The sequence below is a fragment of the Mastomys coucha genome, unplaced genomic scaffold, assembly GCF_008632895.1.
Source record: "Mastomys coucha isolate ucsf_1 unplaced genomic scaffold, UCSF_Mcou_1 pScaffold7, whole genome shotgun sequence".
In the NCBI taxonomy this organism is placed as follows: domain Eukaryota; kingdom Metazoa; phylum Chordata; class Mammalia; order Rodentia; family Muridae; genus Mastomys; species Mastomys coucha.
The window spans coordinates 22263091-22270866 of NW_022196913.1; the positions used below are offsets into that span (position 1 = coordinate 22263091).

The 7776-nt window shown below is 41.2% G+C and overlaps 1 pseudogene; it reads left to right on the plus strand.

Moving 5' to 3' along the window:
* The first annotated feature begins 2149 nt into the window (after positions 1-2149).
* On the plus strand, positions 2150-2856 carry LOC116082615 (annotated as a pseudogene).
* The last annotated feature ends 4920 nt before the right edge of the window (positions 2857-7776 follow it).

The following is a 7776-nucleotide window of genomic DNA, read 5'->3' on the forward strand; positions in this document are numbered from 1 at the left end:
TCCTGGGTGTCACAGAGTTTCTGGAAATCAAACTACCTCTAGGATCCTGAGATCCTGGTGTGTCAGGTCACCTGGGAGTCAAGCTTTCTCTAGATGTGGCAGGAGTGAGTGGGGAGCCAGAACTGTGGGTCTGCTTCAGGCACAGGTGCAAGCCAGAAGGAATGTGTTGCCAGTGGTTGGACAGGGATTCCTGTTTCCCTGGTTTCTGTGGTAGTTGCAGTTTTATTATGGGTGTTGGGGCAGATGTTATGATCTCAACTGTGATCTTGGGTATGTCAGAGCTCCTGTGATCCCGTGTCAGATCTCTTGAGGGTCGAGCTTCCTCTGGGTGTTGTAGGAATGGGTGGGGAGACAGCACTCTGGGTCTGCTCCAGGCACAGGTGCAAGCCAAGAGGAACCAATGCCTCTGGCTGGGTGGGGGAATCCTGCATATCTGGATTTCGGAGGTCCCAGTTATGCCGAGTGTTGGGGAAGATGTTGTGGCCTCACCTGTGATCCTGGGTGTGTCAGAGCACCTGAGAGTCAGGCTTCCGATGGGTGTTGTAGGAATGGGTGGAGAGAGAGCTCTCTGGGTCTGCTCAGGGCACTGATTATTTTGTTTTGATATGGGATTTTATTATGTTGTCGAGGCTTGTCTTGAGCTTATGGAATCAAATGATCCTCCCCACTCATTTTCCCAAGTAGCCAGAACTATAGACAGGCACTATGGTGGTATACAGGAGCAGTTCATTGTGGCTGAAAAGACCAAACCTTCAGATTATAGGAATATACTAGGGAGAAGAATCCCAGATCAATAGCATAGAACAGATCCTCAAAGGATCATAGAAGAGGAAGAACTTCCTTAAATCCAGATACAGGAAGCACACAGAACAATAAATAGACAAGAAAAGAAACTGCCCATGGCATATCACAGTTAAAAGAGTAAATACAGAACAAAGAAAGAATATTGAATGCTGCAAGAGAAAAAACATAAGTCACCTACAATGGAAAGCATATCAGAATACACTAATTTCTCAAAGGAAACTTTGAAAGCCAGAAGAGCCTGGAGCAATGCATTTCCAAGTCTGAAAATACCATGAGCCCAGCAAAACTTCTTTCATAAATGATGGAGAAAAAGAATGTTTCATGATAAAAGCAACCTTAAAAATAAGTATTGAACAGACCAACTATGAAGAAAATAGAGGAAGCAATATTTTAGGCTGAAGAGAACAAGAAGAATCTGTAAAAAGAAAACAAACGAAGCTATAATTACAGAAATACAAAGTACTATTGACAATGCAAGACACCAAAAATAAATAATACATTAACTACAATCAGCATATACATTTCAATAATAACTTTCAAAATTAATGACCCCAATTCTCCAGCCAAAAGACACAGACTGGCTGAACAGAGCAAGAACCAAAAACCATCTGTTATCTATAAGAAATAAATCTTAACTTTAAAGTTAGCACTACCTTAGAGTAAAAGGATGGGCAAAAGTACTCCAATCAAATGAGACAAGGAAGCAATAGGTATCAGTATCCTAAGTTCTGCCAAAATGAAAACTAATTAGAAGAGATAAATGGACACTTCATTATAATCAAGGGAACAGTTAACCCAGAAGACAACTATTCTAAACATATATGCACCAAATTCTGATGTTCCCAAACTTATAAAAAGTGTACCAGTGGAATTAAAGACATTAACTGACACCAACCTATTAATAATAGATAATTTCAATACCCCACATTCTCAAATATACAAGTTATCTGAGCACAAGCAGAGAAACAGAATTAAATGACATCATACATCAGATGGACTTAATAGCTAATGACAAAATATTCCTTACAAATATCAAAGGATATGCATTCTACCCAGCGACACATAGGGACTCCTCTAAAATATATCGTGAGACACAAACATATTTTAACAAATTCAGAAACACTGAAATAAGTCCAAATCTTTAATAAATACACAAACTCATGGAACTATACAACTCATTGCTGAATGATGAGTGAGTCAAAGAAACCGAAAAGGAACTTTCTTCTTTAGAACTGAGTGAAAATAAAAACACAATCCAGCAAGACCTCTGGGACAGATCAGAAAGTGCACATTAAAAAATCAGAAAGCGCCAGGAGGATCCAAAAGGCACGGGGGACAGCAGAGCATGGTGGCCATGGAGAATCCCACTGTGGTGGCAAAAGAAGTCCTGGCTGAGGTAGCAGGCATTCTAGAGCCTGTAGGCTTGCAGCAAGAAGCAGAGCTGCCTGTCAAGATAATGGAGGAGTTTGTGAGGAAATCTCAGAAGAAAGACAAACTGCTTTGTAGCCAAAGCTTGTACTTGAAAGTAGGGAACTTCTTGCAGAATCGTCTGGCCCAGAAGGATAATAAATCCCAGAACCCTGATGCTTTGGTTTCTGAAGACATAAGTTGACAGAAGGCAACTGAAACTAAGGAACACCCGAAGGATCTGGAGGCCACATACCTGGATCATGTGGATCCCACAAGATGTACCCTGACCCAGGCCATACCCCAGGTTAAAGAGGCTCAAAGGAAGTACACAGAGCTTCTGAAAGCCTTTGAACAACTTGAGGCTAAGAAGAAAGTACTTGAGAAACTTCAATTAGCTCAGAAGCAGTGGCCCCTGCAATAGAAGTGTTTACAGGGTCTAGAAGAGATTTCCGTAGAGGTAAAGGGGGGTCAGAAGAGAGCTCTGGAGAAACTTGACAGGAACTTGAAACCCTGAAGCAGCAAGCAGGATAGGCACAGGAGAAGCTGCAGGGGAACCATGTCTACCTCCAGCTGCTGTGTACCCTGCAGAATAAATTGGTAATCTCCGAGGCCAAGGCTAAAGACAAAGATGTCACAGGATGACTTGCCCTTCCACCCATGTCTCCCTAAAGGAACAAAGAAAACCAATGGTTGACATGGAATATCTTATCCACAGGGAATAAGAAGTGGTGTATATGCTTGTGCTTGAGAAGTGAGGTGACTTAATGATGATTCAAGAGCTAAGGAGTGTGGACTGAGGGAAATTTAGTTGAGACTGACAGCTGGTTGCGAGCCTGTTAGCAGATCTTCAGGATGGATGTAATGAAGTGCAGCAAACCTGAACTTTGGCTGAAGAACTTACAAGATGCCATGGCTGAGAATGTTGACCCTCTGTATGGAGATGGACTGTCTGGGAAACCTTAGACTGTTGAGACATTTATGGGAACAGGAATCAATCTTTCATTAAATTTCTCAGTTAAAAAAACCAGAAAGAACACAAAAATGGCTTAATTATAGAACTTAACAATTCAAAAAAAAAAAAAAAAAAAAAAAAAAAAAAAAAAAAAAAAAAAAAAAAAAAAAAAAAAAACAAGAACAAAACAACAAATAAAAAACCCAAACCCAATCCGTGGCAAAAAAATAATAAAAACCAGTGCAGAAAATAATTAATGAAACACAAAGAAAACAACAATCAATGAATCTAAGAGTGAGTGTTTTGAGAAGATGAATAAGACTGACAAACTCTTGGCCCAACTAACAAAATAAACAGAGAGAACACCCAAATCAACAAAATCAGGAATGTACAGGCAAACATTACAACAGACACCAAAGGAATTCAGAAGATTGTAAGAGAATACTTCAAAAATCTGCACTTACGCTAGCTGCATGAGTTCTAGAACAGCTAGGGCTACAAGGAGAAACCCTGTCTTTGAAAAACCAAAGTGGGGGTGGTGTATCTGTACAACATATTAAAGTGGAAAATCTAAAAATCAAATAAACCAAGAAGAGATCAACAACTTAAACAGACCCATTAGAAATAAGGCTATTGAAACAATAATAAAAAAGGCTTCCACTTTAAGAGGGAGAGGAAGGATTGAAGGAGCCTGATAGGCCAAGGACACCACAAGAAAACCAACAGAATCAACTAACCTGGGCCCATAAGGGCTCACAGAGACTGGACTGCCAACCAGAGAGGATGCATGGTATGGTCCTAGCCCCTCTGCACATGTGTAACAGTTGTTCAGCTGGGTCTTCATGTGGGACTCCTAAAGTGGGAACAAGGGCTGTCTCTGACTACATTGTCTGTCTTTGGATCTCTTTCCCCTGGAAGAGGGTGCACTTAGTCTTACTGCAACTTGATAAGCCAAGGTTAATCAGTTGATATCCATGAGATATCCTTTTTTTAAGGAGAAGAGGAAGAGAGGTGAGAGGGAGGGGTTAGGAAGAAAGGAGGGAGGGGAAGCTGTGATCTGGGTATAAAGTAAATAAATAACTTTATTAAACAAATTAACAAGCAAATAAACAAACAAAAAAGACTTCCAGTTTAAAACATTCAGAGCTGGATGGATTCACAGCAAAAATTCTACCAGACTGTTGTGGATGGCCCTGGTGTTGTTTGTATTTTGATGTTAATTCCACTCTCCAAGGAGGTTTTGTCTGGAATGAGGAATGAGTGTACTCAGGTGACTTCTTGTGAACCATCCTCTAATGAATAAAGGAGCCAATCACTGGGTGAGTAGGCGGGACTTCCGGGTTGGACAGAGGAAGAAGAGAGTAGGCAGGAGAGAGATAGGAGCTTTTGGATGGGGATAGCCTCTGAAGAAGTAGAGAAAGAAACTGGAAAATGGAAAGACCTGCTGTGCCTGTGGATTGGTAGAATGAATACTGTGAAAGGCTGCTTACAGATGCAGTACAATCCCAGTCAAGATCCCCATCTCTTTCTTCATATGAATTGATAAAAAAGATCTATCCTGAAATTTATATGGAACCTCACAGACCACACATTGGTAATACAAACCTGCTCCCTGACCCCCAAAAATAAAAAAAATAAAAATTAAAATAAAAAATTCTGGAGGGCTCATGATTCCCAAAATCAAGATACATTATGGAGCCATTGTGATAAAAACAGTATGGCACTGGCACAAAGCATACATGTAAACTAATAGTATAAAATCAAAGACTAAAACATGAGTACATGTAACGTTAGCCACTTTATATTTTCAAAGATACCAAAAGATACACCCAAAAAAAGAAAGCATCTTCAACAAATGGTGCTGGGAAACTGGATACCAGCACATAGAAGACTGAAATTAGTGTTGTATCCTTCACTTTCCTCAAAAAACTAACCACAAATGGATCAAAGACCTAAATGAAACACTGGAAGTACTTAAAACACACACACACACACACACACACACACACACCAAACCACAGGTAGTACCCTACATGCTACAGGTATAGGGAAGGACTGTATGAATGCATTTCATTTACTTAAGACTTAAGGCCAACTATTGACAAGTGAGGCTTTATAAGACTAAAATCTTCAGTACAGTCAAAGAAACAGTTGAACAGGAAGCAAACTCTTAAAAAGGAAGAGAATCTTTGCCAGGTATTCATCTGACAGAGGATTAATGTCCAAAATATATAAAGAACTTAAAAAAAAAACAGAATCAAAACAAACAAACAAAATGACCCATTTAAAAAAAGGGCTATGGAGTTGAACAGAGAGTACTGAAAAGAAGTAATAGGTAAGAATTATGTCTGAGGTTTTTAATCCTAGTCCCTGACAAAGGATGAGGGAGATCTGGCTAGGTAGAGATATTCCTTATTAATATATATCTCTTGATACACACACACACACACACACACACACACACACACACACGAGTTGCACTTTTCTGAGTAAAATACACTGAAACTCACAAGACTTCTTGAAAGCACCAGGTTTACACTTCCTAGATTTGCCACACCCAGATGGCAGGTGTGTGCCCTGTTCAGATGTGACTCAGGTGAGGATATCAAGATTCAGTAAAAGATGGGATTTTACCACAGGAGGTGCTTACACCTGCAGAACGGAAAGTGGTTCGTGTTAAGGTGGTGTGGGATGTGGAATACAGGTGCATGTACAGGAGTACAGGTGCTAGCTCATTCTGTGGGTTGCAACACCTCAGAAGAGAAAGGATGTCATCAAGACTGACTTGACTAAGCATCTGAGTGACCAGCACTTTATCACTTCCTCAAGTCCTCAACTCACGTAAACCACACCCTTCAAAGGGTTCAAGTAAGACATTGATAGGACTATGGGGACAGATTTGTTGCCAAAAGCGCACATCTTGGTGTCCCTGGACAGTCATCCCTTTCTAATGGCCTGGGGCAATATCATCTTCAGTTAAATCTTGGGAGGGGTTGATTGAATATCTAAATAGAATTGTGAGTCTCCACTGTTGGGCCTAGCTTGAGTTTCACCCCTGGGTCAGAAGCAGGACGGCTCTGCTATTCCCTCTGTTCCTTTAATTTTCATTTTTTAAGATTTATTTATTTATGTATATGAGTACACTGTAGCTGTTTTCAGACACACCAGAAGAGGGCATCGGATCCTATTACAGATGGCTGTGAGCCACCATGTTGTTGCTGGGAATTGAACTCAGGACCTCTGGAAGAGCAGTCAGTGCTCTTCACCACTGAGCCATTCTCTAGTCCTCCTCCTCCTCCTTCTCCTTGTCTTCCTCCACCTCCTCCTCCTTCTCCTTGTCCTCCTCCACCTCCTTCTCCTTCTTCGTTTTAAAATTTATTCTTCTCTCATACATTGCATCTTGATTTCTGTTTCCCCTTTCTCTTCTCCTCCCAGTTCCCTTTCCTACCCCCAATCTACTCCTCCTTTATTTCCTGGGACGGGCCTCCCAGGAATATCAACCAACCACAGTGTAACAAGTTACAGTAAGACTAGATCCTCTCCATTGTTAAGGCTGGATGAGTAGGAAAGCGTCCCCAAAGCAGGCAAAGCAGTCAAAGTCATCCCTCCCTTGCTCCCAATGTTAGGAGTCCCACAAGAAGACCACGCTACATAACATACATGTATGTAGGGCTTAGATCAGACCACGCAGGCTCCCTGATAGTTACTGGGTTCAATCACTGTCAGCCCCTGTGAGCCCAGGATAGTTGATTTACTGGGTTTTCCAGGCACCTGCTTCTTTCTGAATCACAACACTTAGCAATTTCCCACAGCTCCTACATCATTCCACATTCCCACCATAGTACACAAAGATTCCATTTTCTCCACATCTCTGCTGATGCATGCCATTTCTGCTAACTTTTTTTTTTTTTTAAATTTAAAAGCATAGTTCAGGATGACCTTGAACTCACAATCTTTTTTTTGTTTTTGTTTTTGTTTTGAGACAGTTTCATGTTTCCCAGGCCGGCTGGCTCCCACCCTAGGCTGGCCTCAGACTCATGTAAACGAGGATGAGTTTCTTACTGCCTTGCTTCTACCTCCTGAGTTCTGTGATTATAAGGATATGTCATCACACATGGTTTATGTGGGGACAGGGATGAAGTCCAGGGCTTCGTTGCTGCAAGGCAAGCACTCTACCAACTGAGTAGTCCAAATTAGGGAATCTTAATAGGTATGAGATTTTGGTTTGCACTTTCCTGATAATTAGTAACATTGAATATATTTAATGTACATATTGTCTATTTGGGTGTCTTCTTTGGAGAAAAGTCTGTTCAAGTTCTTTGTTCATTTTAAACTCAGTCTGGGGATTGGCCAGATGGTTTGGTGGATAAAGTGCTTGCAGAAGGGCCTGGGTTTGGGTCCCCATACCAAGTGTCACATAGAGGCATGTGTCTGTAATACTAGAGTGAAATGGCAGCTTGGGGGTGGGCAGAGAGTCCCTAGCATCTCATGGGCCAGCTAGCTGCACACACACAGCAGTGAAGAAGAGACTCTTGTACAAATAAGGTGGAAAGCAAATTGCAGCACATTTGAGAGTGTACCTAACACACACACACACACACACACACACA